Here is a 19,178-nt window from a genome sequence, read left to right on the forward strand (position 1 = left end):
GCAGCGGCCGCACCCGAGCGGCAGCGCCGGGCGTTGCCATGGGGACGCGGCCCGGCCCGGCCTGCCGGGAGAGCCGTGTGAGCGCAGCGTGGGTGGGTGTCCGTACACAGCGCCGAGGTGTTCCTAGACAAACGCGTTTACACGGAATATGTATGTCAGTGTGAGGGCAAAACATACATGCCTGCGTATATACCAAACACGCGTCTGTAGGTGTCTAGGAATGTATGTGTGTGTGTACATAAACATCTAGGCGCACATAAAAATCGTGTATGTGCACCTCTGCAGCTATGTCTGTATGTAGGTATGCGTAGGTATACATACATATGTATGCATAAAGCCACATACATACCGTGCATAGGTATATGCACCTCAATATCACAGAATCACGGAATCGTTAGGGTTGGAAGGGACCTCTGGAGATCAGCCAGTCCAACCCCCTGCCAAGGCAGGGTCACCTAGAGCAGGTTACACAGGAACTCATCCAGGTGGGTTTTGAATGTCTCCAGAGAGGGAGACTCCACCAGGCAGCCTGTTCTAGCCTGTTTTCTGCCCATTGTCTCCTCATCCTGTCACTGGCCACAACCAAAAAGAGTCTGGCACCGTCCTCTTGGCACCTGCCTTTGAGATATTTAATATGCATTAATGAGATTCTCTCTCATTAAACAGGCCCAGCTCCTGCAGTCTCTGACATTCTAAACCCCTAATCATCTTTGTGGCACTCCACTGGACCGATAAGTAGTCATATAATATATATAGCCCTATGGCAGGGGGGTTGGAACCAGATGATCTTTAAGCTCCCTTCCAACCCAGTTCATTTTATGAATGGCCTGCTGGGGGGATAAAATGGGAAGAAGAAAACCTTGAAGCCAGCCATGCAAGCACACTGCCAAAACACCCGTGTGATAACAACAGACCATATATCCAAAGCACAGCACCACAGTGGATGCTGAGAAGAAAGCTAACTCCATCCCAGCCAGACCCAGTAGAGACAAATGTATCTACACACCTATAAATGAATACAATGTGTAGATACACGCACACATACATCTATACACAAAATATGTGTTTGTGAGGTACATAGCAAGTGCTTGAGGCAGAGGCAGTACAGACGAGGCAACTTTTCTTTGCAACATGAACAAGAGAGTCACATTTGCTTTCAGGTCTCATGCTCGCGGCTGGAGGTGGCATTTCCCCCAGGTGTACCGGCCCAGGGGGCCCCAAGTTCATCCTCAAATCTTGCACATACCAGTGTGCACACCACTGGATGAGTGTAATGCCTTGCTGTAAGTGGTTCGGTTAGTCAATACACAATTTATTCAAGCTTTTCCATGTCAGAAAGAGGAAAGAGTAATGGCACATTAATTAAATTTAAAAACCATGTCCCTAAAAGGCAATCAAGTAAGCTCAAAAGGCACAGTGAATGCAGGGACAACAGCTGACAAACTACACCAGTTTTCCACTGATTTGATTTTTATCCCTTTGGTTTAAGCTGTCAGACAGAGGGAACTCCACTGAGAATCATGATGAGATCAAGATTATTATTTTTTACACTGTGATCTCAGACAAGTCACTCTTACCATGAAATGAAGATTATACTATGCTACCTGGCAAGTAGCTTCAGGATGATAACCACATTGTCAGTGTGTGTACAAAGGTACAGTGTAAAGAGACCCAGCATCAACTGTGGGATACACTTTGAGAAGGTCTGTGGAACAGGCACCAAAATAATCCTTCAAAGGACACTGTGAAGTCTTAGGTTTCATTCTAGTAGCACAACTAATGAGGCTTCTTAATACACCTTCTGCATTCACATTTTAAAAAGTCAATACTCTTAAGCTCATTAATTATACCAAGACTTTCATCAAGAAAATAAATATCTACAGGACTTCTTTTTCCACAAATTGCAGGATGAGAAGCTTTTAGGGCCCTTCCTGGAGCAGAAGCATGTTGCTGTTAGTGTGCTTAGGGTCACAGATATTTCCCTCTGTGCTTCTTGATAAATCACTCAAGAACCAGCTGTTCTGCTGCTACAGGTAGGGAGGAGCCAGAGGAGAAGAAGAATATAGTTTTGGAAATTAGAAGAAACAAGAGCAGGTGCTATATCCAGGTCTCTACAAATTTCAAAAATCAGTAATAAAACTTGGTGCTCAAAGCAGTGACAGTAAAAATTCCTCCTGAAAAGATTATCAGCTAAAAGTGGACAATTTTAGAGTTCAACCAAACACTATGTGCAGTAGAGATGGAGGTGGAATTTGCAGCTTTGCAGCTGCAGAAAGCCAGTTTCCCTGCTGTAACAGTACGAGGCTGTTGCTGACAAATTCACAGGCTTCACAAATTCATGTATACTTTCAGAGAGAGCAGGAAGCTACAGGTAAGATTTGTCCAGGTTTTTAGTATGCATGCAGAGCCTGTATAATTGTGCAATTTTGGCTCGACAATTTAAAGACTCTTTAAAGACATTTTACAGACTATTTCAACACGTGTCCGTGTCAACATCTGCAATGAGCAAAATCTCTGCACAGAATTTGGTGCTGAGGACCAGACAGCCACACCATACCTACTTTAGCAGTTGCTACTTCAGACTAGCTTTACTCTAGTCCCAGCAGCTAGTCCTATGTTTGTGGCTCAAGTGCATCAGAGGCACTCCCAGAGCCTTCAAGTTTAATTTCACCCAAAATAGTCCCATGCTTCAAGCCCGCTGTACTGCACAAATGAAAGCACAGCAGGTGAGGACTATGTAGAGATTCTCTCTATAAAAACGTGCTTGATCCTAAATTAAAATACTGCACACCCCAACACCTCTCTTCTTCTCATCTGAGTTTTGCATTCCTTTTGCAAAAGCTTACATTATACGGAGCTTCTGAAAAGCCACCAGTACTAGCTCACGCTCGTAAATCCCAGTAGGAGACATCCAACTACCTATACACTTTTAGGCTGCAGGCTGGAAAGAAAAAACAATACATTTGCAGCTTAGCTTATTGAGAATTTAATTTTTAAAATTGTTTTAAGCATTTTAGATAGCACTAGAATCCAAAAGTTACAAACTGCCAGCAGTGTTCTTATGAAAGGAGGAATGGAGGGAGGGAGGCAGAAAGGGAGTGAGGCAGAAAGGAAAGAAGCAGGCAGGCAGGAAGGAAGGAAGGCAGGAAGGAAGGAAGGGCAGCCATTTTTTTATTTTCCAAAGAAAAACATGGTTTCAAGGAAGGTTTGCAGTCTGTATTAAACCACAAAAAATAATTTACCTCATTTGTAACCTACTGAAAACTTCATGTTGCAGAACACTCTTTCCTAATCAAAACAGTTGGATTTCTCTCTTAGAATCAGTATTAAATTTTCAATAGTTCTGGGAATGGAGGCTTGGTACCTGATAGACAGACAAACTCTTCCCCCTGGCGGTGTATCTGAGCCATTGACTGAGAGTGAGACAGTAAAAAGATTTCTAGGTTTGCAATATAAGGATTTTCCATATTAGTTTGAAGAGTCATTAGAAACAACAAAGTTGCTTTTAAATTTCTGTAAAGTTTGACACCCTAGTGCTTTCTTCACGGGAAAACATAGCAGCTATTTGATGAGTTTGCTATTATTAAACTGGTTATCACATTTAGGAAGTTGCCTCTTTATCCACCTATTTCCAGAAGACGGGATTTACTTAACAGGTTGCTCAAGTCTGAGCACATTCCTTCATTTTGCTAGAGTGGGCACAAAGTGGCCGGGTGCTCTTACATCCCAGAGCTGAAGAGGAAACAGCCTAGAACTACCTACGTGACTCACCAGTTGAATTTAGGGCACAGCCTGAGCACTTAGCAGTCACATTAGGTGAACAGAGAGCTTGCACCCAGAAGATATGACTGCCAGGATGGCAAAAAACATTGCTTTATGAAGCTTTGCCCATTGCCCTGTGCCCAGTGGAGATGCTGGGCTGAGGAAGAGTCTGTCTGAGCTCCATTAACACAGCCACATTCACCAAGGAATTCTGCAATGACTAACCCTCCAGTCATTCTCACTCATGGCTCATCTGAAAGAGACCTTCCAGCTCAGTTAGCCTGTCTCTGCACTCAGGCCTCCTCTGACTCAGTGTCCTGCTGGTGAGTGGGCATCAGCCCCTTGGCCTGAAGGTCTCCTGCTGCCATAAACATTTTAAGGCACAGTTAAAGCTCTTTGAAGATGATACACCTAAGTGCAGGGATTTATAGCTGACAATGCAGGATCCAAGCAGAAGCTGAGTTAGTGACCTTTTCCTCACATCTGAAGTTAAAACATAAACTGTGTGATTCAAGTTTTTTGTTTGCTACACTTCAGAGTCCTGAAACTACCTTGCACCTTGATGCAGAAACTAACATACACTTGATTACACTTGGTTCTTCCAAAGAAACAGTGCAATGAAAGCCTGTCTTCACACAGGAATCAACGGCCTGTCCCTTTCAAGTGGGAAATACACTTAATCTATCGGCTTTTATTATTTGACACTGAAGTTCCACAGTCAGAAATCCATTTTCTGAGGACAGATGGGTCATGCCACCTTCTTCAGCTTGTCTGTTAGTTCATAATAAAACTGAGTTTCAAAGCTGAGAGGGTTTTGGTACAAGTATTTTTATTCCTTCTTCCTCCTCAAACCTGCACATAACAAAAAGTGCTGCCTTGCCTGGAGCACAAAGTTGTGGTGCCGGTCACCAGTGCTGACCAGCTCAGCTTTAAGGACATAATAACACAAGAGCATGCAGTGGTAGCACCATTTAAGCTTCCATGACTCTCCTGGAAAGCTATATAAGTGGCAGGTAAATAACCACTACAGGCTTGTTGAGGCACAGTGCAGACTAATAGTTTACATTTAAAGGAATCCTAGATGACATCTATAGCAACTGTTTCACATATCATTAAGGGTGGTTTTGGAATATGATAAAGGAATCTTAGACTGCTCTTCTGTTTTCTTCTCCCAGCTCCATCATTTTTCTGCAGTAAAGAAGGGACATATGGGTATATTAGTGCTGTGTCTACCCCCAGTTCCCACTATATCAGACTTTCACTACAATACGAGGCTACCTAGCAGGAAGATTAGACTTACTCATTGTACAGGGAACTCAGAACAGGGAAGATGACAGTTATCCCTGGGACAAAAGTGTCACCAAGGCGGCAAGATTTTGCTGGACAAAGAAATCCAATTTGGCTTTTAACTTAGAAATACAAAAAAATTACTCAGAGATAACATGGCAGACAAAAAGTTTATCCTTCATTTAAACATTTCTGGAAAAAAACCCCCAGAAGCATAGAAACCCAGTTAATAAATGCACTATTGTTAGTCTGGATCCCTTAACAAGCACAATGGATACACTGTATTTGCCATGTTACAAAAAAAGTTGCAGGGAAAAATTATTCCTCCTTCAAACCTTGAGAGTTCTGGCATTTGCTGTGCAGAGAGAGTGGAGAGATTCCAGACATACCATCATCGAGTGCCTCAACGGGAAACTCCTGCAAAAGGTGCATTATTCAGTTGAGTTCAGATGAATCACTACTTAAGGCTCCTAAACAATATTAACATTACATTAACATTTCAGTCAAAGGCATTTATAAAAGTAACACACATCAAGAGCTTTTTCCATTAATCATCCCTCTAACAAATCTGCTCAAATCTAGGATTTACCATAGACTTGATCTATATCAAGTACTTGCCACATATGCCTGCTGAGTTATGTTTCAAAAGAGCTGTAAAGGCCAGAAGCATACACTGCTATTTCATGGTTTAGCTAGGTAGTAACTGGGCTTGATAATAATTCAGAAACATTAATATTTTTTTACAGGTGAGCACCTCCTTGTACAATGTTCAGATGAGTCACTGCAACAGCCCTAAATCCTGCCAGTGTGCAAAATCAAAAGCAAACAGAAGAAAAAAAGATGCAGTAATTTTCCCATGAGCCGAACAAATGTAAGAATCGGCTACTGGGCAGCACCCCACACTCATGGGATTCATCAGGAGATCCAGGACTGATGACTTGCTTCTCAGTTCAGGTTACAGGAAATTCTTCCAAAGTTATGGAACTACAACAAGTATCCAATAAATAGATGAAGGGGAGAATCTTACAGCAAATATCCTGCTGTGACTGACTCCTTTAGTGTGAGAAGAAAAATGCTCTAATAATGGCATTGTGGTTATTCCAGAGTTTGTAAACTCAGCTCACTTTTATCCAGCTACAGGCTTCTCACTGATGCACAAGATGGTCATACTTCATCTGTCAGAAAGGAAGGGAATGATCAGTAAATAAGACAGGGAGGGCAAGAGGATTATTACCCACACTACTCCAGAGCCCTCCCTGCAGTGTTTTCCCTGTGTCAAGAAATGACTTGGGAACCAAATGGATACCTTGCCATTAATGTGCAGATTTCAGACCCTTCTTCAAAATTCCGAATTTTGTTTCCCAAAAGCAGTTCTACTCCCAGTGCAGCTTCTCTTCCCTGAAACAGCTATTAAGTCTTAAGATTCTGTCAATTTGTGCTGAATACTTGGCAGAAGAACTCTTTAAAGAGCTGTCTGCTTGTAGCAATCTTCAAAGGAAGCACTAAAGACTGGAAAAAAGTGGTATTTTAACACCATAGGATGCCTGATAACTCTTAGAAAACCAGAAGTATTGTTGAATTAGCACTTTTTCTTACCTTTTAGTTTAGAAATGAATTCTAAGACTTTTCTTCAGATACTCAGCACTGGCCAGCTGTGATTGTTATTTCAATCAGGCATGTTGGCTAATCTTGATAATAGAAATGGATACAACATTTGGATAGAAAATAGCCTGAGGCAATAGGAAACCAATTTGTGACATTACATGTACAGAAAACACATGATATAGAAGGAACCATTCAATTATATAAATAAAATGTGAATGAAAAGGATTTAGAGATAGCCATAAAGTCTATCTTGCTGAAACAAGGGCAGAAATCCTGTTCCTTGGCATGCACAAACATTTGAGAAGCACAGTTGGGTTTGCTTTGAATCAAAGATATTTCTCAAAAGAAGTTTTGAAAGCCTTTTGCCAGGACAGTTTACCATGCTGACTTACTCTGACCTCCCATTAAGCTCCTTCCCATGACTGCAGTGAAACTGGAGTGTTCTCCAAGCCTTTATCAGAGTGTAAGCTGGAGGCCACAGAGATCTGCTGACTGACTCCAGTGCACCACAGCACAGAACTCAGATGAATTTTGGGAAGAGAACACCTATTCTTTACGGTTTTGAGGTAGTTAGAAGTAGGTTTGCTGGCAGACCATTTTGAGCACATTAAGTCATAATGGTAAATTTAAAGAGTTTTCATTATTAATAGATGTAGAAGACAAGTGCTCTCATATACTGCAGCAAGACATTGCTTTACTGAGAAATACAGTGTGAAGTAATAGCTTCCAAAAAGCCCTACTTCTGGGCAGCTCTTTCAAGCTGGTCACTTGCAACATATAGGACTTCTTGGAAAAAGCAGAAAGAAAATCCCTACATTCACATTGAGTTCTTGCTGCCAAAGTTGTTCTAGTTGTTGCCTCTGGCATTTCCTTGGTAACAGCTCTGTGTGGAGGTACAAGGATGTAAAAGACTGCCATGAGCATGCTCTGCTCCCTTCTCTGATCCCTTGAAGTGCCAAAAGTAGTCATCATTTCAAAATTGTCACCAGTCAACGCCACACTCCTCCTCATCCTGAAGCAGAAACATTTCTACACAACAACCCTGGGTTTTTTGTCAACATTAGGTCCCACTTTATTCATAAGTTCTTCGACAGATATCTGTAGTGGTGCCTGGTAGGAAGATTCTGAAGTTACACACATCTTGACATGCACATATGTATACCTGCACATGAGGGAGGCAGCATGCTAATAGCTGTCTTGGTCTGAAGCATCAACCAAGAGCAGAGAGATATAAGAAATATCTTTAAGCCCAGAGTTTCTAGTAAGTAATTAAATGTCTTTTAACTAGATAGCTATCTGCATTAGAAACAGAAAGTTCATATACCTGACTTGGGCCACTACTGATAGCAGCCTTCCTTATGTCCTTACAGAACTCACTCACTGGTGGGGAAATTACCTGCCCTGATTTCCACTACTGTTCTTGCCTTTCAGACTCTAGGTCTTACCTTGTAGTCCAAATCTTCAGTCCAAGTCCAAGCAACAAGGGACTCCTCTCTCCACCCAGACATGGACAAAGAAAACGTGTGGCCAGTATTTGGCCTCTCTGGAGAAGTGCCCTTGCTGCATTCTAGGGGGAGTTCAAGAGGGAAGTGAACCTCTAATTTTTGTTCTGCTGAAGCCAAGCAGTCCTTTAAAGGTTGAACTCTATATAGTTTATTCACTTTTCAGAAATCTTAGCTTTTGCAAGCCTTTTGAGTCTTGAAACAGTTACTTACACCCCACTCTGAGGGTGGTGCAAGGACTTTCACCTGACTAGATGAGGATCTCACACCAGTATTGCAAATTATGGGCATTCTGCATGTGACAGATGAGGTATTGCAGATAATCCATTGAAATCTCTGAAAATTGGAATTTGATTTTTTCCTCTACTATAGAATATTTGGCTCTACTTTATAAGAAAATTTAATTTCTGGTTAGGTGGTCTTTTGAGTTAAGCCAAACACCTTTAAGCACAGTATTTATGCACCCAAAAAAAAAAAGTGCCTCAGAATAGTTTCTGTTAAAATCTGATTTTCTTTGACTAGCTGAACCCTTGTGTTGTTCCATTTGAAAACTGAACAGGATTATCTTACTGAAACAAATTTTGAACCAGATAACCATAATGCATAATGCTCTTTGTTCAGCCAAGTTTCTTTATACTATTCTTCATGGTTAGTTCTAGCTTAATATGTGTGCAACTTCATGCTTTTTCAATCTTAAACCCCCCAATGACAGACAAAGGATACTTTTCCTTAGAGATGGTTACACTGGGTCATCTGAGTAATCATCTGGATATGGTCAGCTTTATAGAACAGACAAGGAAGTTCTTGTTTTACTTCTCATCTGTAGCTTTAATTAGTTTTCTGTTGGCTTTATCTTTAGTCTGGCTTTGTTCATCTTTCTGAACTTCACATAATTCTCCCCACTCGTGTGTCACCATAGTGCTGATGTTTAAGCAGTAGTGATCTGGAAGTGCTACTGCTGCCTCAATTTCATGTAGTTTCTCTATTCTAAAGTTAGTATAGTTCCTTTAGTCTCTCAACTATTGACTTAATCTAATTGTAAAATTCTTGTTTTACAGTGTTTGAAGGACTGAATCATTTGTGTTGATAAAACATCACATCAGCAGTCTTTAAGCTTGCACAAAACTGGGCTGAGAACTTCCAGCTGAGAATTTTCAGCTGACAACTTTCACAACCTCTTTTCAAAGTTCAGTTAGAGATAGAAATAACTTAAAATGAAAGTGACCTCTACGATGAGATATAAAAGACAACATATTAAGTATTGACATGAGTGTCTTTCACAAAAATAGAATTCAGGATTGATCTTTGACCTACACTATCAAAGCAATAACTCACAGATTTATAAAAATGGACATTTGGAGCAAAGCAAAGATTTTCATATCAGTTCCAAGCCTAGTGGCTGCACTTGATGCAATTCTTTACTTCAGAAGACCTTCAACCTCTCCAGGCTGCCATACTTCTCTGCAAAAGGACATCCCCCTTTCTTCATCCAGAGGAATATCCTTTTCCTCCTAGTGTAAGAGTTTTTGAAGGAAGCCACACTGGCATTAGAGCTTGTTTCTCAGCTTTGTGGATGACCCTTAATGCACAAACTTCTTTCAAAAGTACCTGTGAAACTGGAAGCATGTTTTGCTGAAAGACCACTGGCCATTTCTTTGACCACTTGTTTACACTGGAGGCTTCACAGCATTCTAGATAACGGACATCTAAATGGGTAAATAAATATAGAACATAAAAAGGAAGTATATACGTTTACAGCCTGCTAAGATTTGTATCCTCTCTATTTTAAGACTTCTTCTAGAACTGCCTGCAAAACACCCACAATGTAAAACTTCCTCAAAAGCTTGGGTTAATGACTACATATAAATGGGTATGTCTGGCAGTGAACCTGTTTATGTCCCAGTCAAGTAGAACCTGCCCAAGCCACACCTTAAAACATGAGCAGAAGATTAAACATTTACACAATACCAGAATGAAATGCTATTGTACTTAGGGCACTCATACAACAGCTCCTTACTTTGTTCCTGCATTGCATCCCCTACTTTTAATGAAGACAGATATTCCTAGCACCCACATTTGTGGATTACTTTGCTTGTCAAAAATTCCCTACCCCAGTAACTCAGAGCAATTTTCAATGAGCTGCAGAAGCGGCTTCTGACCAGCATGTGAAGGAAAAAGCTGTTTCTATGTCCTGTTGAGGACTTGGGACTAACTAGAGACCTGCAGCTAAAGGAAAGATGTTTTCCTCTTACCTGTACTGACAGTAGCAGAATAAACATATCCACCATTTGAAGTCAAGAAGACAAGAAGAAAATACAATAGGTAAGAAAAATGGGCTGTGCATATGGGGGGGCTGTATGCGTGAGGGGGAAATAAAGCTGAGAGATGACTTGTATATGCATATATGACATGGAGCTTCTGAAGCAGGTCCAGTGGAGGGCAACAAAGATGATGAGGGAACTGGAGCATCTCTCTTACAAGGAAAGGCTGAGAGAGCTGGGCCTGTTCAGCCTTGAGAAGAGATGACTCAGAGGGGACCTCTTGTCTTGTCATCCATGTATAAACTATCTGAAGGGAGGGTGTCAAGAGGATGGAGCCAGGCTCTTCTCAGTGGTAACAAGCAACAGGACAAGAGGCAACAGGCAGAAACTGATGCACAGAAGTTCCACCTGAATATGAGGAAGAACTTCTTTACTGTGCAGGTGACTGCACCCAGAGAGGCTGTGGTGTCTCTCTCACTGGAGATATTCAACAACTGTCTGGACACAATCCTGTGCCCTGTGATCTGGGATGACCCTGCTTGAGCTTATAGACTTGGACCCATATTATTCACTTCCAAATGAGCTCAGTTCTTTCAAGCAGTGAATGTCCTCTTACACTGCCAGACTTTCAAGACCCACTTCAAGTCACTCAACATATTGCTGCTTAGATAGAACCAAGCACAGGAACAGATGAAACTAAGGCTTTCAGACTTTTACAGTATTAGAAGCTATTTGTTCAGGAGAATCTTTGAACCATGTACATTTCAACATCTTAACCTTGGATTTAAAGCTAAAAAGACTGGGGGCACATACTGAAAGAACTCTGCTAGTGTGGTGTGTGTGGAGAATCCCAGGTTATTTTCCTTCTGAATGGAATAAAAGAAAATTTTGCTGTCTTTTTGGCAGCCTCCCAGGAATCCTCTGGCAAGATCATAATGGTCCCATATCGTACTATGAAAGGAATCCAACTCCCCATTGTCCACGGTGAAAGCCCTGCAGAGAATGGTTTCTACAGAGCTCAGCTCAGAATTGGCAAACCTGCAAGAGCATTTGCCAGCTTGCACAGCAGAGACACAGATCAAGGCCTCAGTCACATGGGGGCATTTCTAATTGACCAGCAGTAATGTTGGTGAATCACAGTTCATGTCCCATATGCAGCAGACTGGGTGGCTGGTTGCTTCTGTAAGACTGCAAGGTCTCCAGCAAAGTCAGCCAGGAACTCTCCAGTACCTGCCAATACAGCCCCTTTTGGCAGCAGAATTAAAAGAATAAGAACTTTCCCTTGGCAGCAAAATTAGTAATTCCAAGCTTTCACTTACAAAGCTCATCTTACTGAACTGAACCTAGTATTACAGCCTTATCCAAGACATGCTTTGAAACACAGTTTCTTTCACATTGTTTGTGAGATAGCATGGAAAGTTTCTGCTCTTGACTACAGCAGTTTCATCTAATGTGGTTTGTAACAGAAGAAAGGATCAGTCCAGTTTGTGATGGAGATCAGATTTCTCTCATTAACAAACACAGCATTCCAAATCATTTAGGAGTCTTTATCCAGCAGGTCAGCAAGTCTTATATAGAGAACTATCTGTTTAATAACCAAGAGGTGAATATTATTGAATAGATCCATACATTCTTGAATGTTACCCAGTTTCCATTCTCAATTATCCATAGATAAATTACTATTTATATTAAAACAGTCCCTAAACAGAATGGGTAACTAACATTAGCTGGTTACTAGAATTATAATTTCACAGATATTTTCTGATATTAATTAAACACATTAAGAAATGGGAGATGCAGCTATTTTTTACTTCCTTGAACTATTTCCTCTTCCTCATCACAGTCTGTTGTCTTTGCTTTCTGGTTTTTCGTTAGCACAAGGATGCAATGCTTGGGTTAAATATATTCATAGATGAAAGTCTGAAGTCAAGCACATTCACTGTCTGTTTTATTTTCTGTTGTGGAATTCAAGAGTTGCCCTGTAAAGAAACACACCACAGGTAGTTAACTTTAAACCTAGGCTCGTCCAAGCTATTATTCACAAGAGATTGCTATTGTGACTTTTAGTTTCTAGTGGAGAAACACGTTTTGTTAAAAAACCCCACTAACAACACAAACCAGTCAGTCTCACAGATAAGAGTTTAGGAAAAGTTTAACATAGGCATTACAGCAGCAGGCAGTTCCTCCTCTGCATTCCCCACATGATTAATGATAATGCATTAAACTTGCCAGCAAGCATTTACCTTGTTCTCTATTGAATCAAGAGCAAAGGTCCTGTTTTATAACAAAAGATCTAAAAATATGTTGCCTGGATTCTCAACTATCCCCTCTTAAAGTGGAATCAGGTCCCTGATCCTGTTCACAGCACCACAGCAAATGGTTGGGCCAGAATAAAAGAAGAGTGGGGAGGACAATACGTTAATCCAGTTTTACTATGGGACACTTCATTATGTGAAAATGTGGCCTTGCTTGAAGGTAATGCTAATGTATTTTTAGCAAGGTGAGGGTACTTCTATTACCTGATTCAGAAACTGAAGGGGCACAATCTGTTTTCAATATGTAGCTCCAAGCGCAGAATAACTTTCCAGTTTTAATGAGGAAACTCTCCTTTTGTACAAAGGGGAGAGGCTGTACTAAGAATTACCCCCAAAGGATCCTATCTTTAGTGCTGCCTTGCAGCCCTGCAAGTACCTTGCGGAACACTGACACTTCAGCTTCAGTCCTGACCCAACTGACATTTTGCTACTAGCCTTGCCAAAGGTGCTTTGATATATCTGTGACACATGCACCCTGACTCTTCGGGATTAGCGACTTTGCAGGCCTCAGATATTTCTGACACTTTCCTGTGGTGTTTGACAGCAACTCCTCATAAAGGTCGTCTTCATAAGAGCCATAAGCAACACCTTCCTTTTTCTAGGACTGCCCATCTTCAGGTGACTTGCATGCACATTCAACCATGGCAGCTCCTACTATAACTTGGCAAAAGCCTCCACAAGTTTCTGCTATAGATTTTTCATACTTTTTCTAGTGAAGCACCAGGTATGCTGTGTAAATGTTTAATTTGTAACTCATTATCTTGCACCTATGTGTGCTGTTATAGAGATTGTAACAACCTTGGTTATAAAGTGCCTTATGTACTGTGAGCGAGTGCCCAAAAGAAAATGTGCTCTACTTTTCTCTAGCTAAACATTGGCTTTGAGTGCAGTTTCTCAAAACCTTCTGTGTTGGTCCTACTTAACAACGAACTAATGAAAAGATTCAAGGAAGCATTAAGTCTCCCTTTGCAGTATCATTTCATTTTGGTTCCTCCATCCTTGCAGGCCAGGGAAAGTCATAAGGCAGAAAGCACAAGTATTTGCTGTTCAGAAGTAAGATATTAGACTTTACAGGAAGAGGTCTGGGAGCTTCAAGACTTTCCAAGGCTATTTAAAGCTATGTCTGTAAACAACAGCTTATGTATATCAGTTTATGAAGTCAGGATGGAAATGTAAGAGAATGCATATCCTGCTGAACAGTATTTTAAGAGTTGACTCCTCATGTTCTTTTCTCATGACAGTCATTTCTAAAGGTTTAATGCAATTAAATGTTCTAGACCAGGTAACCTAAGAATAAATCTCCTCTTATTACAATGACCTTTATTTCAAAAGTCTTTAAATTTCATATATACAAAGGTGTTTATAATACAACAGTATGCAGAAAACCAGTTTCCTCAAAATATAGGAAATTATACATTCAAATGGAGATTATTATTGATATTAAAAATATCCTTCATAACTGAAAATTGAGATGCAATGCCTGAAAACTCACAAAAAATGAATGGTGATGTTGTCCAGCTAGAAGCAGGAGAGCAGAAAACAGGTTTTATGGATGAGATGGAATCATCTAGTCAGTTGATCAAGCATTTCTGGCAGATGGACATATTTAGTACTTTAAGGGGAATGTCACAGAAGGGTTTCAGTTCACTTCAGCTAAGTATCTCAGCATCAGATTCCTACCAATATAATGAAATTATAGTGTGAAATTTCAAGGTGAAGTTTAAGACTGAAAGTGCAGGCCACTGACTTTTAAATCCACACTGAAAATCAGAACTGGGTATAAATCACGATTATAAACCTCATATTGAAGAGGGACTATCAGCAATGTGTCAAAGATGATCGACACCCTAGGTATAGAGTCAAAATAGCTCAGATGTAAGCCTCAGAGTTAAATTACTCTTTTCCAAAATCTAACACTTCCAGTACATGGCAGTAATGGTAAAAAAACCCAAAACCACACAAACCCCAGGAATCATTGTGGGATACGTAGGCAGCACAGGGAAGGGACTGCATCTTTTGTGTCCAGTAGCAATCGTACCCAGAGCCCTGCAACTAATCTGGTATCAGCAATTTATGTTCCCAAGAAGCTGTGAGAAAAGACAGAATTAAGTGGAATAGTCAGCAATATTCTATTTATAGTATGGATTAAGTTTTCAAATAAACAAGTTCAAAGTGCCTGTGTCTTTTGGAAAGTTTATTGGAGGAAGGAAGAACGTAATCTTATAAGAAAAATAATGGAAAAATATGGTGCTCAAACACTTTGATAGGTAGGATTTTTCTCTAGTCACTCAAGCTTTAGGAAAAGCATAACAGAGGACTGCAGCTGTATATTGGAAAAGTCCAAGTACACAAAAGAAATAATAAGAATGAGCCTGGAGTTAGTTTACTAGCTGTTGTTTATCAAGCTGTTTACCTAACTCTTAGTTTGCTCACAGACCAAAAGACAGCTCATTATTTGCCAGTCCCAGCAAACTGCAATGGAGGTGGCACAGGTTTTCTCACTTCCCAGGATGTTTCTATCATTGTTGTTGGCTCAGTTTTTCCTTCCACTGACATGTCCCCAGGAAGAACCCTGCCTAGATATCCCCAAAACACCCATGTACTGTACTTAATAGCCAATATTAATGCCAGTTGTTCCATCACCTGCATCTCCCACCAGTCACTTGATGCATTCTATTAGTCACTCATATTCCTTTTCTCTATCTGTATTTTAACTAGCAGCAAATGTGACACTGAACTGTTGTTAATTAAGCCCAGCGAAGGAAATCACATCAGTAACTTATATCACAGTGGCTGGTTTCTCTCTGTGTGGGTACCACACACCCATGCACAGACAGTGTAATCGTTCTGTGGTCTGTTGCCTGTCAGGCACTGTGGTTCCTTAATTGCCTCACACGCACAGACAGCGTGTGCTCACACTCCAAATGCCACCAGCATCATTAGTTCCTTTCACACTTCATTTCTCCACGCATGGCATTCAGAGATTTCACAATCTGCATATCCTCCTTTTAAGACATCACAGAGCTCCTCTGCAGACCTTTGAGGGACTAACGAGCAAGATGTCTCTAGTTTATTAATTAGCTGCTTATCAGCCATGTTCCACAGCTCTCTTCTAGTTCAGCTGCTCAGCTACAGTAATTAGATAACCCACTTTTCAGTCTTTTATAGCATTGCCTTAGAGAGAAAGTTTCGCTGTTCTTGAGACTGTGGTACTTTCTGGCAATTATTAGACATCTCCTGAATGACTAATAGAGAAATCCTACTTTCTGTATTATTCACTGCAGCCTTACAGCTCCCCATTCTATGTTTTGTCTCATGCACTCTGCTGTCAATAAGTGCCATCACTGGCACTCGAGCATCCAGATGTTATCTGAAAGCTTCTTTATTTGCATTATTCAGATAAACAGTCAAAAAGCATGTATTCACACTCCCTCAGAATCAGACTGCAAGTAAAGTGGGTATTGTTAGTTCTTATGCTGTAATCTTTCTCAAACAGGAACAAAATCAAGCCAACAAACATGTGCCGTCTGCTTCATGCAATGAAAGGCTTGCTTGTATGTCTGAACTCAGGATTTTTATTAGCTACCAATAGCTCATGCAGTCATAGTACCTGATATGCAAAATTTTATAGAATATGAAACAGCCTTTTCTTTTTCAGTTTGCCAATCAGTCATAATTATCATCGTGCATTGAGTACAACTGGAGGGACTTACCCCTGCAGACAGCCATGGTCTGTATCAGTCACTGCCACTGTATCCCAGATAAAAAGTGGGCTAATCCTGTAAGACAGGGTGACTTGTTTTTCTTCATGCCATCAGTAAGGCATTGCAGAAGTATATGATGATTATATTATATTCCCCATAGTAGAGAAAAACAAAACAAATCTACTTATCTATTACTGTAAGAGAACTTCAACTTTGTTTGTTCAAGGAGACTTGAAGTAGTTCATCATGATGTTGCTTTTCTGACACGCAACTTGCAGAATTGCCCCTCGTGTTGCCTTATGCACAGACATACAGATGAAAACAGCATGTTCTGTGCAGTTTATGCATTTGGTTAGACAATTGTGAACACGAAGTTTGGATTTTTTTTTTATGTGAATGTAAGGGGGAAAATGAACAGGGAACGTCAGCTCTCCACAGAGCTTCCATAATTCAGTGAAGTAAGCTTTACACACATGTCAGTCAGAAATAGTGCCAAAGTGTGCCACATATCTGTTCAAAGTATTCTATATGAATTAAACTGTTCCACAAGAAACCACTGACTTCACTTGTCTTCACTTCTTAGTTTGGTAGAGTGATGGACACTTGTGAGATTATTCTGCTTTTTTTGTTTGTTTGTTTGTTTTCTAGTGTTGTTTTTGAGCATAAGAAAGAGATGGCTGCACAGATTACTTCACTTAAAATTTCCCTTAAACAAGATGCCTATGGAGAGTTTCTTTCACCATATTATACTTTCTATCACCTACAGTAAGGAGCAGTTCCTTTACATTCCTCAACTCACACTCGAGATCCTACACAGTGTTTTCAGATTAACAGGTAACAAATGAAATGGACACAAAACTTCAGTGAATACTACCTGAATGCTGTGAGAAGCCTTATTACACAGTGAAGACAAATCAGACATTTAGGCAGGCTGAAATCTCAGACCCAATCAATGTACTGAGACTGGCCTAAAGCCATGCAGGCTTCAAGCATGTGTGAATAGATAAACTTGAGTCCTCCCATAGGCAAATTATTTTGCATGCCTGGTGGCACATACTTTTTGCCCAAAAGCTGAGTTTTCAGCATGTAACCACTCACTTGCAAGTACTCTACATACTCATTCACACTCTTACATAGAGTAGCAACTCTGTAAATCTCAGAACCCAAGCTGTAGGTGCTCAAAGCTTCTGTGTCTTACACCACACCTGAGGATACAGGTGTGGAGCCAAAGGTCCTCACGGTCCAAGTGCTGATGCTCAACTAAGTGAAAGATTTTCTGATCGGATTTTCTGATTTTTACCTTCTCAAGAAGGACTTGGTGGGAAGCTCCTTAAGCACTACATGTTCCAACCTCTGCCCTAGCATTTGCAAAACAAAAATTAAGGCAAAGTGACAAATAACAGTAGCTGCCTACAAGAGTCCTAAGTAAAATCAGTAGCCATGGTGGAACAGCCACATCAGCACTGCTGCAAAAAGCCAGTCCTGAGGCTATCAGCTGAAAGCAGATGTCTCTGAACTATCCTACACTTAAAACCCCTCTTCAATCACTCATTCAGTGATGTGTTTGCTTAGATAGATGATGAGTAAATTTTCTGCTACCACCTAAGCTAGTTGTCAGTGAGCACTGTTAACATACCTCTTAAAATGAACTGCAAGAAACAACCCCCAATGAATATAGAACATCTTGCAATTACTTCAGTTATATCTGCTCCTTCTTATGTTTCAGCTGTAGAATTCTGTACCTGCTCCCCAGCCCTTACTCCCTGGAGTCAATACTATCAGGACAAATGGTTCATGTTCAAATCCTCAGCACTTAGGGTCTGGGAAGATATATAATAGGCTTATAGCAAGTAATTGAATGGTTAAACACAAGGAACTAAGCTTCTGCCAGCTACTGTCAGCAGATGCTATGACAGCAAGAGACAGAGCTCCCTTGGAAAACTTCTCCATAAAATGGAATGAACTCTGTCAAAAGCTTTAGATCACTGTAAACCTCCTTGCTTTTCCTCTTGAGATGTGACGCATATTGCTCTGACCACATGCAGTATAAGCAGACAGCTATTTAGAAACTTATATGAAATAAAATTTCAAAGCAAAACACTCCAGCAATCCTCTGTGTGCCTTTCAGCAGTCGGTGGGAGGCTGCAAGACTAAGGCTGACAGGTGTCAGACGTACTGTGCAATGCCTGGCTGAGGAGTGCTCATGTGCTCTAGCAGTAAAAAGCCTCATGAAGCAGTGCAGGAAGGCTCAGATCCAGAAGGCAGTTGCCTTCCTTTTCTTTGCCTGTCTTTTCTCAGTGTAGTGGATTGACCCTGGTTGGGTGCCAGGTACCTAAGGCCACTCTCTCAGTCCCCTCTACAACCGGACAGAGGAGAAAAAAAACAACAGTGAAGAATTCATGAGTTAAGAGCTGGGAGAGGTCACCATCATGGGCAAAACTGTCTAGGAAATTTCAGGCACCCAGAAGCAGCTGGGGAACCTCACGAGGGAAGGCCTCAGTGCTGGAATAGAAAGATACTGCCTGTACAGTTTACCCAAAGGCTCACAAGGGACAACCACACATGCTTGGGAAATGCCACCATGCCCATCTGCCCTCCAGCCACACTCTCAGCAGCACCTGTGGATTTTAGACTTTCCATTTCTTATTTTGAGTTCAGTAACGTACAAGAAATTAATGTTATATAATCTGTTTTGTAATAGAGAGAAATTTAATTTTTGAATGGAGCTTAAATAAAACTAGT

At 40.8% G+C, this 19,178-nt stretch overlaps 1 protein-coding gene and 1 long non-coding RNA gene across 2 annotated transcripts in view; both read left to right on the forward strand.

Moving 5' to 3' along the window:
• CGA (glycoprotein hormones, alpha polypeptide) overlaps positions 1-19,178 on the forward strand; it is a 349,628-nt gene that overhangs the window by 219,909 nt on the left and 110,541 nt on the right. The gene's annotated exons all lie outside the window — the stretch shown is intronic.
• Positions 5-6,082, forward strand: LOC135411886 (uncharacterized). The gene is made up of 3 exons (XR_010429367.1): positions 5-150; positions 1,161-1,283; positions 5,796-6,082. It is a non-coding gene; the product is annotated as an uncharacterized LOC135411886 (long non-coding RNA).

The sequence above is a fragment of the Pseudopipra pipra genome, chromosome 3, assembly GCF_036250125.1.
Source record: "Pseudopipra pipra isolate bDixPip1 chromosome 3, bDixPip1.hap1, whole genome shotgun sequence".
Taxonomy (NCBI): domain Eukaryota; kingdom Metazoa; phylum Chordata; class Aves; order Passeriformes; family Pipridae; genus Pseudopipra; species Pseudopipra pipra.